Here is a 21,814-nt window from a genome sequence, read left to right as displayed (position 1 = left end):
CTGCTACCCTCACAGGTGTTCTCTGGTCAATGGAGATTTGAAACATTCCTTAGACAGAGCTCCCACAGAGAGGGGCGGGCCACCAACTTTGCTGTTTGGATGACTAGGTTCTGGCCTGAGGGCTTTGTAGAACCCAAGCTGACCAGAGGTGTAAGTGGTAGCTCAGCACAGCAGAGCCACCTCGCAAAAACATGGCCAGACCCTTGTTTAAGTCAGTCCCCAAACACATTTCTAATCACTGGGTAAAGCCATTCAACAGGGTTTCTGGCTGCCTTCACTGCTGTTCTCTGGCTGACAGATGATTCAGGCCTCCCTGAGTCAGAGCTTCCAAGGGGAAGACCAGAATGTCATCTTTGCTGTTTAGGCGACTCAGCCATTTCAACCTTGGGACTTCAGAGTGTCTGAGGCAACCAGGGGCTGAAGTGAACCCCCAGCACAGCACAGCTGCTCTACAGAAACATGGCCAGACTTTTTTAAAAGCAAGTCTCTGTTCTTGTTCCTCCTGACTAGACAAGACTTCTGATCTTGTCTCCAGCCACCTCTCACAGTTGTGTCCAGATTGGCAACAGGATTGTACCTCAGTGGTACAGAGGTCCCAGAGGAAGAGGCAGGCTATTATCTCTGCCTTTTTGCAGGCTTCGCTAGTGATACCTTGAGGCACTGGAAGATATGAGGCAATTAGGGACTGGAGTGGACCCCCAGTATACCACAGCAGCCTTATAGGAAAGTGGCTGAACCGTTACGTGGGTGCTGGTTTCCATATCTCCTCGATGAGCAGGTCCTCCCAGCTTGGATCTTTATCCAGGCCCCACTGAAGCCATCAAGCCAGTAGCAACTTGGCAATTCCTTGGACAGAGCTTCACAGATCGACTGAAATCCTCTCTGCCACTGCCTCTGCAGTGGATCTGCCCTTGTTACCTTCAGAATATCAAGAAAGCAAAAACCCTAAGTGCCATATTGATAACTCTAACAAGCTGCAGTTGACCCAAGGAACAAGGCAGTCCATCTCTTGTGGATACCACATAACCCCCATGGCTTATCACCAGACAGGGAACCCTGGCTTGGGCCCACAGCACAGACCCTCCATCCTGGGCTAATTACACTAAGTGATGGCTAACTCACATCTCTCTGGGGTAGAGCCCCCAGGAGACAAGCAAAGTGATGGAGCAGGAAGCCAGCTGACGTGAAGCCCAGAGGGCAGGCACAGCTATCCTTCTAGGCTCTACTTGGTCTTATGAGACACTTTATCCTAGCACTTTAGGAGTGTGGAGGTCAGATCAGCCACATCTCATGTGAAGATTGCCCAGCAGAGATAAGGTGTGCGAGTTTCCCTCTTAATAAAAGGAGACTTGCTTAAAAAAGAAGTCTGGCCACGTTTTTGTAGAGCAGCTGTGCTGTGCTGGGGCCTCACTTTTCAGAGAGTTCTCTGAGACCTGATCTCTGCTGGGCATTCTAGCACATGAGATGAAGCTGGTCTGACCTCAGCACTCCTTAGTCTGCTTGCCTCTCCCAGGGCCCCAGCCTGGCCACACCTGCCTACAGGGCACTCTCAGCTGCCCACACCTTTGTTTCTGTGCCAGTGGACCATGCCTGAGCAGTGAAGAGATGCAGCAACGTGGACCCTTCAGGCATGCACCAACCTCTACATTGCCTCTCCATACTACAGCTCTTTATACACAAACTTCCTACATCACTTTGCTGCTGTGTGTTTACATGAGTGGATTTTGCTGTACTTGCCCTACCAGCACATGGGACTGTAGCACACACTTCAACCCACCTGAACTCCCATTGAAGAGATAGCGATGGTAGGCACAGAACCAATAGAACCAACTCTGCCAACAACTTGCCCTTGTGCTAATGTTGTGCACAAAAAAGAGACCCTAATATGCGTTGAGTGACTGCTGCTGCTTAGGGGGTCACAGAGAAGGCACCCAAACCTGCACAGGCCAGCACCCCAGCCTGCACCTCCAGTGCAACAGCACACACAGCAGGGGTCCCCTGGCTCCCACAAAGTGGTCTTGCCTCCACCACTTCCACCATTGGGTGAATGCCAACAGGGAGGCAGGCACTTCTGCATCTGCTAGCACTCTGCCACAGCTGCCACACTTTGCAGCCTTCAGTGCAGTAGAATCCAAACTTTGAGGAGCCAGAGAACAAAGTCGAAACCCAATATAAATTTCCCAGAGTTAAAGAACACAGTCTAGGAATTGGGAGATGAATATTGGCCCCCTAAAATCCTCCAAAACCAAAGCCAGCTGACTGCATCTGCCTTACACCACAATCAAACCAAAAAGATCATCAAATATCATAAAAGAAAAATATCCTGTGCAAAGGTCAGCAACCTCTAAGGTTGAAGGTGAATAAGATCATAGAGATGAGAAAGAATCAGTGCAAGAACACTGAAACTCAAAATGTCAGCCTGCCTTCTTTCCTCCAGATGATTACATCAACTGTTCAGCCTGTTCAAGTTTTCAGAACTGATCAGAGGCTGACACGTCTTTAATGATACAAGTAGAATTCAGAATGTGGGCAGAAACAAAGTTCACTGAGTGAAAGAAGTATGTCATCATCCAATGCAAGGAAGCCAAAAGTCATTGTGAAACATCGCAGGAGCTAACAGGCAATAGAGCTGGTATAAAGAACCTTACCAGTGCTTGCTATGGCAGCACATATATTAAAATGGGAATGATACAGGCAAGATTAGCATGGCTCCTGCTTAAGGATGACATGCAAATTCATGAAGCATTTCATATTTTTAGGAAGAATCAATATTGTGAAAATGGCCATACTGCCCAAAGTAATTTATATATTCACTGCTGTCCCCATCAAGCTACCAATGAACTTATTCACAGAACTGGAAAAACCCACCTTAAACTTCATATGGAAGCAAAAGAGAGTGTGCATAGCCAAGACAATGCTAAGCAAAAAGAACAAAGCAAGAGGAATCATGCTACCTGATTTCAAACTATGCTACAAGGCTACAGTAATCAAAACAGCATGGTACTGGTAGCAAAACAGAGACATAGACCAATGGAACAGAACAGAGGTCCTGGTGGCAATGCCACACATCTACAACCATCTCATCTTTGACAAACCTGACAAACACAAGCAATGGGGAAAGGATTTCCTGTTAAATAATTGGCGTTGGGAAAACTGGCTACCAGTGTGAAGAAAGCAGAGACTGGACCTCTTCCTGACACCTTACAGTAGAATTACCTCCAGATGGATTAAAGACCTAGACATAAGACCTAATGCCATAAAAAATCTAGAGAAAAAACCCAGGCAAAGCCATTCAGGACATACGTATAGGCAAGTACTTCATGACTAAAACACCGAAAGTATTGGCAACAAAAACGAAAATAGACAAATGGGACCTTATTAAACTCCAGAGCTTATGTACAGCAAAAGAAACAATCATTAGAGTAAACCGCCAACCAACAGGATGGGAAACAATTTTTGCAATCTACCCATCTGACCAATGGCTGATATCCAGAATCTACAAAGAAGTAAAACAGATTTGCAAGAAAAAAAGCAAGCAAACCCATTCAAATTAGGGAAATGATATGAACAGACACTTTTGAAAAGAAGATATATATGAGGCCAAGAAACATATGAAAAAATACTCATCATCACTGGTTATTAGAGAAATCAAAACCACATTGAGATATCACCTCATGCCAGTTAGAATGGTGACCATTAAAAAATCTGGAGACAACAGATACCAGAGAGCATGTGGAGAAATAGGAACACTTTTACACTGTTGCTAGGAGTGTAAACTAGTTGAACCATTGTGGAAGGCAGTGTAACACTTGCTCAAGGGCCTGGACATAGTAATTCCATTTGACCCAGCAATCCCATTACTGCGTATATACCCAAAGGATTATAAATCATTCTATTATAAAGACACATGCACACGTATGTTCACAGTGGCACTGTTTACAATGGCAAAGACCTGAAAACAACCCAAATGTCCAGCGACAATAGACTGGAAAAGGAAAATGTGACATACATACACCATGGAATACTATGCAGCCACAAAAAACGATGAGTTTGTGTCTTTTGTAGGGACATGGATGAATCTGGAAACCATCATCCTTAGCAAACTGACAGAAGAACAGAAAATCAAACACTGCATGTTCTCACTCATAGGCGGGTGATGAATAATGAGAATATGTGGACACAGGGAGGGGAGCATCACACACTGGGGTCTTTTTGGGGGTGGCCAACAGGGGGACACCAAGGGGTGGGGAGGTCAGGGAGGGATTACATGAAGAGAAATGCCAGATGTAGGTGACGGGATGGAGGCAGGATACCACATTGCCGTGAGTGTACCTATGCAACAATTCTGCATGATCTGCATATACCTATAACCTGAAGTACAATTTTTTAAAAAAGAATAAACTGATGTGATAGAGCTGAAAAGCACACTACATGAATTTTTATAATGCAGCCACATGGTAATTGTGTGTGATTGCATTATAAAAATTCTTGTAATGTGTGTGGGCACCCAAGGGTGCCCTGTAAGCAGGTGTAGCCAGTCTGGGGTCCTGGGAGAGGCAAGCAGACTAAGGAGTGCTGAGGTCAGACCAGCACCATCTCATGTGCAAGACCACCTAGTAGAATAGACCAAGCAAAGGTAAGAGTCTCAGAGCTTGAAAACTGGCTTTCTGAAAGAAAAGAGGCAAGAATGTGGGAAAAGAATGAAAAGAAATGAACAAAATATTTGAGAAATAAAGGATTATGTAAAAAGGCAAAATGTATGCCTTATTAATGTACCTGAAAGAGATGACAAAAATGGAACCAAATTGGAAAACATATTTCAGAATATCATTCATGAGAATTTCCCAAACCTAGCACGACAGAACAACATTCAAATTCAGGAAATCCGGAGAACCTCAGATATGCCACGGGAAGAACACCCCTAAGACACATAATCATCAGGTTCTCCGAGGTCAAAATGAAATAAAAGTTGTCAAAGGCAGCTAGGGAGAAAGACAAGGTCACCTACAAAAGGAATCCCTTCAGACTAACAGTGGACTGCTCAGCTGAAACCCTACAAGCCAGAAGAGATATTCAACTTTTAAAGAAAAAAATTCAACCCAGAATTTCAAGGCCAGCAAAACTGTCATAAGTGAAGGAGAAATACGATCATTTTCAGGCAAGCAAATGCTGAGGGAATTCATTATCCAATGATCTACCTTACAAGAGCTCCTAAAAGTAGAAATTAATATGGAAAGAAAAGATCATCACCAGCCACTACAAAAATGCACTGAATTACACAGATCAGTGATGCTAAAAAACCAACCACATACACAAGTCTGTGAAATTATCAATTAGGAGCGTGATGTCAGGATCTAATCCATATATATCAGTGCTAACCAATTGGGCTAAATGCTCCAACTGAAAGACATAGGGCAGCAAGATGAATAAAGAGCCAAGACTCATTTGAGTATGCTGTCTTTAAGAGACCAATCTCACATGAACTCCTACACATAGGCTCAAAATGAATGGAGAAAAATCCTTCAAGCAAATGGGAAACAGAAAAAAGCAGGTGTTGCAATCCTAGTTTCTGACAAAACAGGCTAAACGAATAAAGATAAAAAGAGAAGGACATGGGCCTGGCACGGTGGCTCAAGCCTGTAATCCCAGCACTTCAGGAGGCCAAGGCGGATGGATCTTGAGGTCAAGAAGTCAAGACAATCCTGGCCAACATAGTGAAACTCCGTCCCTACTAAAAATAACAAAACAAACAAACAAACAAAAAAAAATAGCTGGGCGTGGAGGCATGCGCCTGTAGTCCCAGCTACCTGGGATGCTCAGGCCAGAGAATTGCTTAAACCCAGGAGGCAGAGGTTGTAGTGAGCTGAGATCTCGCAACTGCACTCCAGTCTGAGGCCTGGCAACAGAGAGAGACTCGGCCTCAAAAGAGAGAGAGAGAGAGAGAGAGAGAGAGAGAGAGAGAGAGAGAGAGAGAGAACATTACAAATGTGGCCCTGACCTTTGATAAATGTTATTATTGCTTGATACCAACCTGGGATATCCTTATTGTTCAAACCAATATGATAGATGATTTGCTGACGTTTGGGAGCTTCTGCCCCCTGGAGAGTCCCAGATCTCCCAAAATTTGGTTCAGAGCTAAGGTTGATTTTGCTTTACAGCTCCTTTTGTGAAGTTTTTCTCATTTCCGGTGAGGAAGACAGGTTTTTCTGCTTCCATGATGGTGGAGAGCAGGCACTTCCTTTCTTGAGTCTCAGCTTGCTTCTGACAGGAAAAAAATACATTTCTGAGTGTGATTTTTTTCCTACTTCTAAGATGGTAGAGAACAGTCATCAGCCTGAGCCTTATTTCCAGGTAAGTGGCTAAATTAGAGATTTGTCTTAAAATTTTTCCTTAATGACTAAAAGTTAAGATTACCAACCACTTGGTTTTAATTTCTCCTTAATATTATAACACTCAGTAATCATATTTATTGTGCATTTTTTAATTTTGCTTAACTTTTTTTATTTATGTTTTAGATTTTGTTGTTATTTCACTTTTCTTCCATCAAGTATGACCATATCTTTCTGACTTGGTCAAATCCAAGGGAATATTCCAAATTTTGGGAAGCAAGTCATCTGAATTGGCTAAAACTTTGTAGCTGCCACGTATGTATTTTCTAGTGAGCAGAAATTCCTTTTTTTTTTTTTTAGCCTAAGAGTTTCTGTCCACATTAGGCCATCTTTTGTCAGCCAAGGTTGCCAGCCAAGGCCAGACTGAAGGAGCAGTGGTGACCTTTCAATCCTAACATTCTGCCCTGTTCCCTACAGCAACCTGAGTTTGGTTCCTAAATCTAGTTCTTTCTGGTTTGATGTTTGTTACTTTGAAAATATCAGCAGTTTGTCCCAGCTATGATGTGGTAGTAAGAGATTCAAAAGGATTTTCTTTAAAAGCTTTATAATTAAAAATAGATTTCTTATTCTTCTTATTATTATGCTTTAAATTCTGTGGTACATGTGCAGAACATGCATGTTTGTTACATAGGTATACACATACCATGGGGGCTTGTTGCACCCATCAACCCATGATCTATCTTACGTATTTCTCCTAATGCTATTTGTCCCTTAGGCCCAACCCCGACAGGCTCCGGAGTGTGATGTTCCCCTCCTGTGTCCATGTACTCTCATTGTTCAACTCCCACTTATGAGTGAGAATATGTGATGTTTGGTTTTCTGTTCTTGTGTCAGTTTGCTGAGAATGATGGTTTCTAGCTTCATCCATGTCCCTGAGAAGGACATGAACTCATTCTTTTTCATGGCTGTTGGTGTATATGTGTGACACTTTCTTTATCCAGTTTATTATTGATGGGCATTTGGGTTGGTTCCAAGTTTTTGCTCTTGTGAACAATGCTGCAGTGAAAATATGTGTGCATATGTCTTTGTTGTAGAATGATTTATAATCCTTTGAGCACATACCCAGTAGTGGGATTGCTGGGTCCAATGGCATTTCTATTTCTAGATCGTTGAGGAATCACCACACTGTCTTCCACAATGGTTGAACTAATTTACACTCCCACCAACAGTGGAAAAGATTTCCCATATCTCTACATCCTCTCCAGCATCTGTTGTTTTCTGACTTTTCCAATAATTGTTTTTCTGAAATGACAAGTGATGATGAGCTTTTCATTATGTGTTTGTTGGCTTCATAAATGTCTTCTTTAGAGGAGTGTCTGTTTATATTCTTTACCTACCTTTTGATGGAGTTGGTTTTATTCTGGTAAACTTAAGTTCTTTATAGATTCTGCATATTAGCCCTTTGTCAGATGGATTGATTGCAAACATTTTCTCCCATTCCGTGGGTTACCCATTCACTCTGATGATAGATCTGTTTTGTTTCATTTTAGTTTTCTGTGCAGAAGCTTTTTAGTTTAATTAGATCTCATTTGTCAATTTTGACATTTGTTGCCATTGCTTTTAGTGTTTTAGTCATAAAGTCTTTGCACATGCCTATGTTCTGTATGGTATTGCCTAGGGTTTTTTTCTAGGGTTTTTATAATTTTAGGTCTTCTGTTTTAGGCTTTAATCCATCTTGTGTTAATTTTTGTGTAAGGTGTAATTAAGGGGTCCAGTTTCAGTTTTCTGCAAATGGCTAGCCAGTTTTCCCAACACCATTTATTAAATAGGGAATCTATTCCCCATTGGTTTATTTTCGATTTATTTATTTATTTATTTATTTATTTATTTATTTATTTGGTCTTGTATGTCAAAGATCAGATGGTTGTAGATGTGTGGCATTATTTTTGAGGCCTCTATTCTGTTCCATTGGTCCATATATCTGTTTTGGTTCCAGTACCATGCTGTTTTGGTTACTGTAAGCTGATAATGTAGTTTGAAGTCTGGTAGTGTGATGTTTCCTGCGTTATTCTTTTTGCTTGGCTATGCAGGCTCTTTTTTCATCCCATATGAAATTAAAGGTAGTTTTAGCCAATTCTCTTAAGAAAGACAATGGTAGCTTGATGGGAATAACATTGAATCTGTAAATTAATTTGACTATGTGGCCATTTTTATAATATTGATTCTTTGTATCCATGAGCATGGATTTTAAAAATTTGTTTGTGACCTCTCTTATTTCTTTGAGCAATGGTTTCTAGTTCTCCTTTAAGAGGAACTTTAAGTATGGACCCAGGAAGGACAAGGCAGCTGTCTTGGTTCTCCATGAGTCCATGCTTAACTTTGAACTTATATCCATTTAAATATCAGTTGTTTCTCCAATTTAGGTTCATAGTAGTTGTTACTGATGGGTTGTCATAGGTAACTTGACTTAGATCATGGAGTTCATTCAAACTGTATATATAAACAATTTAGAATGACAGCTGATTAAGAATGACAGTCTGACAAAGTGTTTTCTTGGTATTGAATTAATTTTTCTTCTATTTGGGTAGGAGTTTTAAAAACAAATAAGTCTTTTCATTAAAATTCCAGGAAATCTTACACAGTCCTTAAGTATTTGGGATTATTTGAGAAATGATGTGATTCTAAAGTTTCCAGAAATCTGTATTCAAGAGCTCTTTTTCATTGACTTTCCATTATTTCAGGAACCTCCTAAAAGACACCATATTCTAGGACATTTTGTGCTTGTGAAGTTTTCAGAAACTGCATTAGTATTAAGCAGTTAAGTGTGAAAACGTTGTTAAATACTTATAGTTACATGACTGAAAAGAAAATTTGTACATTTCTGTGGTCTACAGTTTATCATGGAAACAATATAATAGATAGCATATCTTTTGACCTATTGGAATTTTAGGAATTTCATACAATTTTCAAACATATATCATATTGATTACAATATAATCTGAAAAAGGTAAAATATTTCTTATTTTGACAGTGCTCCTTATGTAAAAATATGTCAAGTAATTCCATATATTTCTCTTTTCGATTTTTCAGTGCCCTCTTTTGCATTCCAAATTAAGAAGTCAAAAAGACTTAATTTTGAAGATAAAATTGGATTTGGGGAAGTGTATCAGATATATTAATATTGATATAAATATACTAAAGGCCTAAAACATTTGATATAAAATGGAATGCCAGGTCACAGTAAGTCATTTATTTAACCAAAATGGTAACTCAAAAAAATGTTTAAAGGCAAAAGCCTTTACTCATTGTTAGAAGACTCAGCTTTTCAAGCAACGTGCGTCTTTCCCTTCTTTTTCCTGTAATTTGTTTGAGGAGAGACAGAAATATTTTTTATTCTTTAATATTATGTTAAAATCATATTCAAGAAAGAAAGCCAAATTTCTCTCTTGCATTAGTGTACTGTTAATGTCAACTCAAATTTTTAATAAAACCTTAAAGATGAATTCATCCAGTCTTCATCAGTTTGACTATAAGTTGAAATTCTTATAAGCTTTTGATAACCTTTTACAAATTTGTATTAAACAAAGCTAGTGCTCTAAGAAAACCCTGTTGTGTTTTTATTCCAATGTTCAATTTATGGAAAAACTGAACAATACTCCTTTAAATTTAGCCAGTGTGTTCACACGGTGTTTCTTTTACAAGATGACTAGTTCACAAACCTTCCACAACTTGCTCAAACCTTTAGCTTCATTCTATTTAAGTCAAAACAATTTTTAACCTTCTGAATGAAGCAAAAATTTACATTCTAATGCCTTATAATGTTTTACTGAAAGCACATTTCACTTTTTCCACAAAGCTTCCATGTAAAAGTTTTTCATTAGTTTCAATTACATGTTACTCTGTTAGCTCTTAGCAATTTTTTTTTTTTTTTTGTGAAACACCTGGCAGGTAAGTGATTTTAATTTTGTACTAAGTATGAAGCCTAGGGCAACAGACACAAGTGCATGTAAAGTCTGACTTTTTAAAGCATAGCCAGGGAGCACGGCTAACTCCACATGTTCCCAGACCTTACCGAGAATCTAGTGACTCCAAAGCAGGTAAGTTGAACAAATTTTAAAAGTCAAAAAAAGCAGTTTATTACTTTAAAGCATTTTACAAACCTAATATCTGACCTGCCTAATTTAGAGCTAATGTCTTTATTTTACCAATAAACTTTAAAACTGTCTTTATTTCTCAAATATTACTAAAGTCATGTGAAGTAAAAGGTATTAGAGTTTTAATTTTTCTGAAAAAAATAATTTATTTAAACATTCATTATTTTAAAGCCAATTAGAGAGCTTTTTTATTTATAAACATCACCCACGACACATAAAAATACACAGAATAGATCCAGTAGTTGTAAGATTTTTCATTTGCCAGTTTTTGGTTTTCTTTTCTCTCTGATTTTTTTTTTTTTTCACAATGAACTGATGATGTTCATATACATGGATTGTCATCAAATGTTTCAATTTAACAGGAGATTATAGAACACACTTTAACAGTATTCTAATTTGAAGAAAATATATATTTAGGCAAGGATTCATAGTATTTATCTTCTATGTCACTTTTAATTTTGCATTTGTGTACTGTAACATTTCTCTATATAATATTTTTAGTATGTTACTCATATTTGTAAAGATTACACATATCTCAGAGGTGAAGACTATAAATATTAAATGTATTCATTCTCCTATATTCTGAAGCACTTAAGTCAGAGGAACTAAATTATTCATTCTAATTTGACGACTCACTATCTTGTAACATATTATAATGCTTAGAAGAGCTCAGTAAAACAAAGCTCTAGTTACCTTGAAATTGTTTGTTTTTAAAACTTCATTAGGAAATAAATTCCAGTTCAAATTTTATTAATTATGCCCCTTGTTCTTCCATGTCTTTCCAACATAGGATTAGAAAGACTTTCTTTATAAGATTAGACTCAGGGAATTAGTACCCAATGTTGAAATTGGCTCTCAGGAAAGCTTCCAGAGAGGAAGGCTCCTAGTTGGGGACAGATAATCCTCATTTTTATTATTGTACACCGTTGCTTCCCTGAAAGTAAAGGAGAATCCTTGGGGATCGTGATCTATTTCTCTTCACTTTTTCTGATTTCCCTTCCCATGGTCAGGAATTTTTTTTTTTTTTTTTTTTTTTTTTTTTTTTTTTTTTTTTTTTTTGTAATTAAGTTCTGAAGTGCATGTGCAGATCTTGCAGGATTGATGCATAGGTAAACACATGTCATGGTGGTTTGCTGCCTGCATCCCCCCCATCACCTACATGAGGCACTTCTCCCAATGTTCTTGTGCTGTGTTTTTCAGCTCCGTGAAGTCATTTATGTTCTTCTCTAAGCTGATTATTCTAGTTAGCATTTCATCTAACCTTTTTTCAAGGTTTTTAGCTTCTTTGCATTAGGTTAGAACATGTTCCTTTATCTCAGAGAAGTTTGTTATTACACATCTTCTGAAGCCTGCTTCTGTCAATTCATCAAATTCATTCTCCATCCAGTTTTGTTCCCTTGCTGGTTAGGAGTTGTGATCCCTTGGAGGAGGAGAGTCGTTCTGGTCTGCGGCGATTTCATTTTTTGTGTATTTTTTTCTTCCAATCTTTGTGGACTTTTCTAAGTTTGGTCTTTGAAGTTGGTGACTTTTGGATGGGATCTCTGAGTGGATATTCTTTCTGTTGATGTTGAAGCTACGTCTTTCTCTCTCTTTCTGTTTTTTTTTTTTTTCGTTTTTTTTTTTTTTTTTAGTTTTTCTTCTAACAGGCCTCTCTGCTATAGGACTACTTGAGGTCGACTAGAGACTATGTTTGCCTGGGAATCATCTGTGGGGCTGCAGAATAGCGAGGATTGCTGCCTGTTCCTTTCTCTGGTAGCTTCATCCCGGAAGGGTACCCACCAGATATCAGCCAGAGCTCTCCTCTATGAGGTATCCTTCTGGATATATTGGGGTCAGTGAGCCACTTGAGGAGTTAGTCTCTCCCTTATCTGAGCTCAAGTGTGCTGGGAGCTTCATTGCTCCGTTGAAAGCTGCTGGGCAGGGACGTTTAAGTCTGCTGTAGCATAAGTCACAGCTAGCCCTTTCCCAGGTGCTCTGTCCCTGGAAGATAGGGTTTATTTATAAGTCTCTGATGTGCTGCTGCCTTTTTGTGTCAGAGGTGTCCTGCTCAGCAAGGAGGGAGTCTAGTCGCAATCTGCCTGTAGAGGCACTGCTGAGCTGCTGTGGGCTCAGTCCAGATGCTGTGTAAACTTTGCTTTTGTTTACACAGGTAAGGTTAGAACTGCCTTGGCATTGACGTATGCCCTTCCCCTCACTGAGCTCCATCATCGCGGGTTGAGCTCAAACTGTTCTGCTGACTGTAAAACTGTCATGCCAGTGTGCTTCAGTTGGCTGGTCTTTGTTATGGGACACCTGCCACTCAAGGTCACTTGGCTCCCTGCCTTCAGCTCCCCTTTGTTTCTGGGGAGTGGGAGGCTCTCTCTTGCAGGAGTTCCAGGTGCCAGCCAAACTGGCCACTGAGATTTGTGCTGAAAACTCATGGCACTGGCTGAAGTGGCCTCTTAGATTCATACTGGTCAGCCACAGCGCTTGTTGGCCCAGCTAAAATCTCCTGGTGCGGGATATAAAGACCATGGGACAAGTGCAGTATCTGAACTGAAGTGCAGGAGTGGCTTTAGAAGTTCCCCAATGGCCTCTGTTGGGTAGGAGGGACATCCTCCAGCCAGTTGCACTTCCCAGGTGAGTCAGTGCTCCACCCTGCCTCACTTTGCCCCCCTTAGGCTATGCTCACTGTTCAAGCAGTTCTATTGAGGTGAACCTGGTACTTCGATTGGAAATGCCGAGGTCACTTGCCTTCTGCATTGCGTTCACTGGGAACTGTGCTCCAGAGCAGTTCCTATTCTGCCATCTTGGCAGAAGTATGGAAGCTTCTAAAGAAGCTTTAAGTGCTAGTAAATATAGATTAAATGAATGAATGATAGATAAGCAAAAGAATTCGAGAAAGAAGGTAGAAGGGAAAAGGAAGCAGAGCCAGAAGAAAATGGAGGAGACAAGTGTGGGGGGGGAGGAGAAGAGAGAGAACTAATGGCTGTAATAATTTTATTTATAAAACATTATTCATAATAATTAGTATCACCCAATAGAAATGTGTTATTTAAGGGGAACACTCAACCCATCAACAATGAAAAGCAGCTAGGACACTGAAATTGATATTCTATATCATCAACTAAGTCAAATATATTTTATTAATAATATTTGATTGATTAATAAGAGAAGTAGCTTTTCTGTTTAGATTTTGAGAGATAATCAAAACAAATGCCAGTGTTTGCTATCCTTTCAAGCCATGTCCTCATATGTTTTAATTTTAGTGGGATAAGGGAAAAATGACTGTGGATAGTGACATTCCTCATTACTGTGACAACAGTCTCTCAAAGTTCTCACAGCACAATAATATAGTTTTAAAGACTCATTTATCAAATACTTTCACCCGATATTGAGAAAATATTTAAGGAGAATGAAACCAACTGGTGATTCTATTCTCATCATTTTTTAAGAATTTTTTTAAATTTTACTTTAAGTGCATAGTGTATCTGGCATTTCTCCTCATGTTATCCTTCCGCACCCTCCACTCCCTCCCCACCGCCCACTGTCCCTCTCCTAACCCCCACAACTGCCCCCAGTGTGTGATGCTTTTCTCCCTGAGTTCACGTGTTCTCATTGTTCCACACCCACCTATGAGTGAGAACATGTGGTGTTTGGCTTTCTGTTCTTGTGTCAGTTTCCTGAGAATGATGGTTTCCAGATTCATCTAAGATCCTATGAAGGACATGAACTCATCGTTTTTTATGGCTGCTTACTATTCCATGGTGTATATGTACCATATTTTCTTTGTCCAGTGCATCATTGATGGGGATTTGGGTTGGTTCCAGGTCTTTGCTATTGTACACAGAACTGCAATGAACATATGTGTGCATGTGTCTTTATAGTAGAGCAATTTATAGTTCTTTAGGTATATACCCAATAATGGGATTGCTGGGTAAAATGGAATTTCTATTTCTAGATCCTTGAGAAATCGCCAGACTGCCTTCAACAATGGTTGAACTAATTTACACTCCCCCAACTGTGTAAGAGTGTTCCTATTTGTCCACATTCTCTCCAGCGTCTGTTGTCTCTAGATTTTTTTGATGATCGCCATTCTAAATGGCATGAGATGATATCTCAATGTGGTTTTAGTTTGCATTTCTGAAATGACCACTGATGATGAGCATTTTTTCATATGTTTGTTGGCCTCATATATGTCTTCTTTTGAGAAGTGTCTATTCATATTCTTTTCCCACTTTTACATGCGGTTGTTTGTTTTTTTCTCGTATATCTATTTTAGGTCCTTGTAGATTCTGGATATTAGCCCTTTGTCAGATATGTAGATGGCAAACATTTTTTCCCATTCTCTTGGTTGCTGATTTGCTCTAATGGTGATTTCTTTTACTGTACAGAAGCTGTGGAGGTTAATTAGATCACATTAGTCTATCTTGGCTTTTATTGCTATTTGCTATTGCTTTTGGTGTTTTAGTTAGGAAGTCCATGCCTATGCCTATGTCCTGTATGGTTTTGCCTACATTTTCTTCTAGAGTTTTTATGGTGTTAAGTTTTATGTTTAAATCTTTGATCCATGTAGAGTTAACTTTAGTGTAAGGTGACAGGTAGGGGTCCAGTTTCTGCTTTCAGCATATTGCTAGCCAGTTTTCCCGACACCATTTATTAAACGTGGAGTCCTTTCCTCATTGGTTGTTTTGCCAGATTTGTCAAAGATCAGATGGTTGTAGATGTGTGGTGTTTCTTTTGGGGTCTCTGTTCTGTTCCATTGGTCTATGTCTCTGTTTTGGTACCAGTACCGTGCTGTTTTGATTACTATAGCCTTGTGTTATGGTTTGAAGTCTGGCAATGTGATGTCCCTGGCTTTGTTCTTTCTGCTTAGAATTGTCTTGGCTATGTGGGATCTCTTGTGATTCTATATGAAGTATAAAGTGCTTTTTTTTTCAGTTCTGTGAAGAAGTTCATTGGTAGCTTGATGGGGATAGCATGGAATCTATAATTACTTTGGGCAGTATGGCCATTTTCATGATACTGATTCTTCCTAACCCTGAGCATGGAATATTTCTCCATCTGTTTGTGTCCTCTGTTATTTTGTTGAGCAGTGGTTTGTAGTTCTCCTTGAAGAGGTCCTTTACATACTTAGTTGTATTCCTTGGTATTTTATTCTCTTTGTAGCAGTTGTGAACGGGAGTTTACTCATGATTTGGCTCTCTGTTTGTCTGTTGGTTAATAGGAATGCCTGTGACTTCTACACAATTATTTTGTATCCTGAGACTTTGCTGAAGTTGCTTATCAGTTTCAGAAGATTTTTGGACTGAGACGATGGTCTTCTAAATATACAATCATGTCATCTGCAAATAGAGACACTATGACTTCCTTATTTCATAATCGATTACCCTGTATTTATTTTTCTTGGCTGATTACTCTGGCTAGAACATCCAATAATATGTTGAATAGGAGTGGTGAGAGAGGGCATCCTTGTCCAGTGCCTGATTTCAAAGGAATTCTTCCAGCTTTTGCCCGTTCAGTATGATATTGAACTAAACAAGCTGTAGGCTTGTCATACATAGCTTTCATCATTTTATGATAAATTCCGTCAGTACCTAGTTTATTGAGAGTTTTTAGCATGAAGGGCTGTTGAATTTTATCAAAGACCTTCTCTGCATCTATTGAGATAATCGTGATTTTTGACTTTGGTTCCTTTATGTGATGGACTACATTTATGTATTTGCATATGTTCAACCAGTCTTGCATTCCTAGGGTGAAGCCTACTTGGTCGTGACGGATAAGCTTCTAGATGTGCTGTTGCAGTCAGTTTGCCAGTATTTTATTGAAGATTTTTTCATCGATATTCATCATGGAGATTGGGCTGAAGTTTTCTTTTTTAGTTGAGTCTCTGCCCGGTTTTGGTATCAGGAAGATGTTGGTCTCACAAAATGAGTTAGGGAGGAGTCTCTCTCTTCGTATTGATTGATAGTTTCAGAAGGAATGAAACCAGCTTCTTTTTGTATTTCTGGTAGAATTCATCTGTGAACCCTCTGGACCTGGCCTTTTTTTGGTTGGTAGGCTATTGATTCCTGCCTCTACTTCAGCCCTTGTTATTGGTCTACTCAGGGTTTCAACTTCCTCCTGGTTTCGTCTTCGTAGAGTACAAGTGTCAAGGAATTTATTCATTTCGTCCAGATTTACTGGTTTATATGCATAGAGTTATTTGTAGTAATCTCTGAGTGTAGTTTGTATTTCTGTGGAGTCGGTGATGATATCCCCTTTATCGTTTTCTATTGCATCTATTTCATTCTTCTCCCTTTTCTTTTTTATTAATCTGGCTAGGGCTCTGTCTATTTTGTTGATCTCTTCAAAAAATCTGCTCCTGGACTTATTGATTTTATGAAGGGCTTTTTGTGTCTCTGTCTCCTTCAGTTCTGTTCTGATCTTAGTTAATTCTTGTCTTCTGCTAGCTTTTGAGATTTTTTTGACCTTTCTCCTCTAGCTCTTTCAATTTTTACGATAGAGTGTCAATTTTCAATCTCTCCTTGCTTCTCTAGTTGGCATTTATTACTATAAATTGCCTTCTCGACACTGCTTTAAAAGTGTCCTGGCGATTCTGGCATGTTGTGTCTTTGTTCTCATTTGTTTCAAAGAACATCTATATTTCTACCTTCATTTCATTGTTTATCCAGTCAAGATTCAGGAGCCAGTTGTTCTATTTTCATGAAGTTCTGCAGTTCTGAGTTAGTTTCTTAATTCTGAGTTCTAATTTGATTGCATATAATCTGAGAGATTGTTTGTTATGATTTCCTTTGTTTTGCATTTGCTTAGGAGTGATTTATTTCAAATTATGTGGTCAGTTTTAGAGTAGGTGCTGTGTGGTGCTGATCAGAATGTATATTCTATGGATTTGGGTTGGATATTTCTGTAGATGTCTATTAGGTCTGCTTGGTCCAGATCTGAGTTCATGTCCTGGACCTCCTTCTTAATTTTCTGTCTCAATGATATGTCTAACAGTGACAATGGACTGTTAAAGTCTCCCACTATTATTATGTGCGAGTCTAAGTGTCTTTGTAGGTCATTAAGGACTTCCTTTATGTACCTCGGTGCTACCCTGGTGCTCCTGTATTGAGTGCATAAATATTTAGGATCGTTAGCTCTTCTTGTTGCATTGATCCTTTTACCTTTATGTAATGCCCTTCTTTGTGTCTTTTGATCTTTGTTGTTTTAAAGTCCATTTTATCAGAGACTAGGATTGCAGCTCCTGCTTTTTATTTGCTCTCAATTTGCTTGACACGTCTTTCTGCATCCCTTTATTTTTAGCCTACATTTGTCCTTACACAAGTGATGAGTTTCCTGAACACAGCACACTGATGGGTTTTGATATTTTATACAATCAAATGGTCTATGTCTTTTAATTGGGTCATTTAGTCCACTTACATTTAAGGATAATTTTGTTATGTGTGAATTGGATACTGCCATTTTGATGCTAGCAGGCTGTTTTGTCCTTTAGTTGACACATTGTCTTCATTGTGTCGATGGTCTTTACGTTTGGTCCATTTTTGGAGTGGCTGTTACTGATTGTTCCTTTCCTTGATTAGTGCTCCTTTCAGGAGCTCTCATAAGGCAGGCCTGGTGGTGAGAAAATCTCTCAGTAATTGCTTGTCCATAAAGGATTTTCTTTCTCCTTTGAATGTGAAACTTAGTTTGGCTGGATATCAAATTCTAGGTTAACAGTTCTTTTCTCTAAGGATGTTGAATATTGGCCCCCACTCTCTTCTGGCTTGTAGGTTTTGTGTGGAGAGATCCACTGTGAGTCTGGTGGGATTCCCTTTGTGGATAACCTGACTTTCTCTTTTGCTGCCCTTAGCATTTTTTCCTTCATTTCAACCCTGGTGAATCTGACGATTATGTGTCTTGGGGTTGCTCTTCTTGAGGTATATCTTTGTGGTGTTCTCCATACTTCCTGGACTTGAATAGTGGCCTGCCTTGCTGGGTTGGGGAAGTTCTCCTGGATAATATCCTGAAGAGTGTTTTCCAGCTTGCATTCATTCTTTCTGTACATTGAGGTACGCCTATCAAATGTAGATTAGGTCTTTTCACATAATCCCATATTTCTTGGAGGCGTTGTTCATTTCTTTTCACTCTTTTCTCTCTATTCTTGCCTTCTTATTTTACTTCATTGCATTGATTTTCAATCTCTGATATTTTTTATTCTGCTTGGTCAGTTTTGCTTTTGAAACTTTTGTATGCTTCATGAAGTTGTCGTGCTGTGTTTTTCAGCTCCATCAAGTCGTTTCTATTCTTCTCTAATCTATTTATTCTAATCAGTATATCATCTAACCTTTTTTCTAGGTTCTTAGTTTCTTTGCATTGGGTTAGCACGCGTTCTTTTAGCTCTGAGAAGTTTGTTATTACCCACCTTCTGAAGCCGATTTCTGTCAATTCATCAGATTCATTCCCCATCTATCTTTGATCCTTAGCTGGTGAGGAGTTATGATCCCTTGGATGAGAAGAAGTCTTCTGGTTTTTGGTGTTTTCTTCCTTTTTGCGCTGGTTTCTTCCCATCTTAGTGGCTTTATCTACCTGTGGTCTTTGTACTTGGTGACTTTCAGGTGGGGTCTCTAAATGGATGCCGTTTTTATAGATGTTGAAGCTATTTATTTCCACTTAGTTTTCCTACTAACATTCAGGCCCCTCTGCTGCAGGATCACTGGAGGTGCTGTCAAGATCCCACACACCTGGAGATCACCCGTGGGGCTGCAGAACACCAAGGGTTGCTGCCAGTTTCTGCCTCCGCTATCCTCATACCAGAATGGTACCCACCAGATGTTGGCCTGAGCTTTCCTTTATGAGGTGTCTTTTTGTGTATATGGGGCTCAGAGGATTGCTTGAGGAGACATTCTGTCCCTTATAAGAGCTCAAGTGCTGTGCTGGGAGTTCTGCTGTTTCGTGCAGAGCTGCTGGGCTGGTACCATTAACTCTGCTGCAGCTGAACTCATAACCTGCTGTTTTCCCAGGTGCTCTGTCCTAGGAAGGTCAGCCTTATTTATAAGTTCCTGCCATGCTGCTGCCTTTTTTCATGGATGCCCTGCCTGGCACAAAGTAGTCTACATCGATAGTGGCAGACTTCCTTGGTATTGGGGGATGCCCTTCCCCCCACGGAGTTAGGCCATCCCAGTTCCAGCTTCTCTTGTTGTGAAACTCTTAATCCAGAGTGTTTCAGATTTCTTGTCTCGTGAGTGTGGTACCCGTCAAGCCAGATCACATCACCTGGTTTCCTGTCTCAGCCCCCTCCCTTTCAGTTGAATGGACAGCTCTGTCTCCCAGGCATTCCAGGCACCAGTTGAAATGGCCACCCAAACTTTTGTGAGTTTCTTTGTCCTGATGCATCCCTGGCTGAAACTGCTGAAATGAAAACTCATGACGCTTTTATGCTCAGGAATCTCCTGGTCTGTTGGCAGTGAAAACTTCTTTGGAAATGTAGTGAGCACTCACTCTCTGTGCTGTCCTTGCCTGGAACTACATTCTGAAGATGTTCCTATTCAGCCATCTTGGATCTTCCTTAATCTTATGATTTCTAAGAAAAACTCTATAAGTCGTATCTTATTTATTATTAATATTTTGAATTAAAAGCTTCTTTTGTATGATGTGTTTACACCACAGACGTAATGGTGATTTTCTGGAGGATCACTAGAACTAGCATCAGACAACATAGGGAAAATTCTTCACAATATACTGTATACATCTGTGTGTATTACACACATGTACATATAAATACACACATACACACACATATATATACACCTATATACTATATACTATATATATACACACACACACACACACTCACACATTTATTTTGAAACAGAGTCTCACACAGTCTGTCGCCCAGGTTGGAGTGCAATGGCATGATCTCAGCTCACAGCAACCTCCACCTCCTGGTTCACATGATTCTCCTACCTAAACCTTTTGAGTAGCTGGGATTACAGGTGCACACCACCGTTCCTGGCTAATTTTTTTTATTTTTAGTAGAGACGAAGTTTCCCTATGCTGGCCACACCGGTCTCGAACTTCTGACCTCGTGATCCACGCACCTCAGCAGCTAGGATTATAGGTGTGAGCCACTGCGCCCAGCCACATGTAGAAGTGCAGTACTACATAGAACACTGAACATTACATGCTGCTGGGATTACAGGTGTGAGCCACAGTATCCAGCTGCATATATTTTTTTATTTCTCTTTTTAAGAATCCTGATCTTAAATGAGTTCACAGTTGGATGTAGAAGTGCAATGCTTAGATGCAGATGTGTACATATAGAAGGATACAATACTTAGATGTAACAGTTATGAATAAATGTAATTCTTATAACTGACTATAACAGTATTAGAAAAGTCATATATTGATAAAACCTTCTTCAGAAAAAGGAACTTAAAAACTTAGAGGAACTGCTTCTGTACAAATATATGCATAGCTAAGGCTCTTACAATGGTGTGGTTTATAGGATAGATATCAGAGTGTAAATCTAATTTTAAAAACGTAGTCAAATGTATTAATCTTATATTTTATGCCTATGATTATTTTGTAATTCAGAGAATGGCTTTTCCAATTCAAAAATTCTTTAAAATCCTCTAGTGATTTATTTTTCATGGTGTTTAAATCAATATTGAAACTTTCTGGAATTTACACTCTATTAGGTTTGAAGTTTTGTCCAACTTTTTTCAGTAACATATTCACCATGGGAATTCTTTCATTATACAAATATACATCTTATGCTTTAAATTCAGAGGAAATTATGATATGTTTTTCTATTTTGTGCTAACTAAAATGTTGCTTTGTTGACTTAGAGTTCTCTTAGCCATAAGAAAGAAAAAGATCTCTTGCATGAAAATAGCATGTTCTGGGAAAAAAATTGCCATGCTTAGACTGGAACTAGACACAATTCAACAGCAGAACCTGCTAAGGGAAAAAAAAAATTTAGAGGACATTGAAAGTGTGAAAGAAAAGAATGCTAATATTCTTAAGGCCATAAAATTGGATAAGGAAGAATGAAAAAAGACGGTATTTAAGGAGAGTGGACAGCTTAGCATTTTGACAACGAAGAATAAAATGGTCAGTTCTGAATTGGAGAATGTAAGACACAACTAGGAAACACTGGAAATGGAAATTCAATCATGTCCTTGTAGACTGGCTACTGCTCTACATGACTGTGACCAAAGCCAGATAGGAGAAAGCAACTTCTTTCCAGAGAACAAAACCTCAACAGGTTTATTTACAGGAGACAATGAATTCTCATACATCTAACCTGAAAGAGAACAGCAAGATTCTTTCTGAACAACTGTAATGCTTATTGTAAAAATTAACAGCCTA

General features: G+C 39.2%; 1 protein-coding gene and 1 non-coding gene across 2 annotated transcripts in view; both read left to right on the top strand.

Moving 5' to 3' along the window:
• The window catches only part of LOC141583335 (uncharacterized), a 91,832-nt gene that overhangs the window by 27,672 nt on the left and 42,346 nt on the right, over nt 1-21,814 (top strand). The gene's annotated exons all lie outside the window — the stretch shown is intronic.
• LOC141583367 (U6 spliceosomal RNA) lies at nt 2,651-2,757 on the top strand. The gene has a single exon (XR_012516023.1). It is a non-coding gene; the product is annotated as a U6 spliceosomal RNA (small nuclear RNA).

Source organism: Saimiri boliviensis (assembly GCF_048565385.1).
Source record: "Saimiri boliviensis isolate mSaiBol1 chromosome 19 unlocalized genomic scaffold, mSaiBol1.pri SUPER_19_unloc_4, whole genome shotgun sequence".
Lineage (NCBI taxonomy): Eukaryota > Metazoa > Chordata > Mammalia > Primates > Cebidae > Saimiri > Saimiri boliviensis.
The sequence above is the reverse complement of the archived record's forward strand: the minus strand, read 5'-3'. Positions and strand labels throughout refer to the sequence as shown.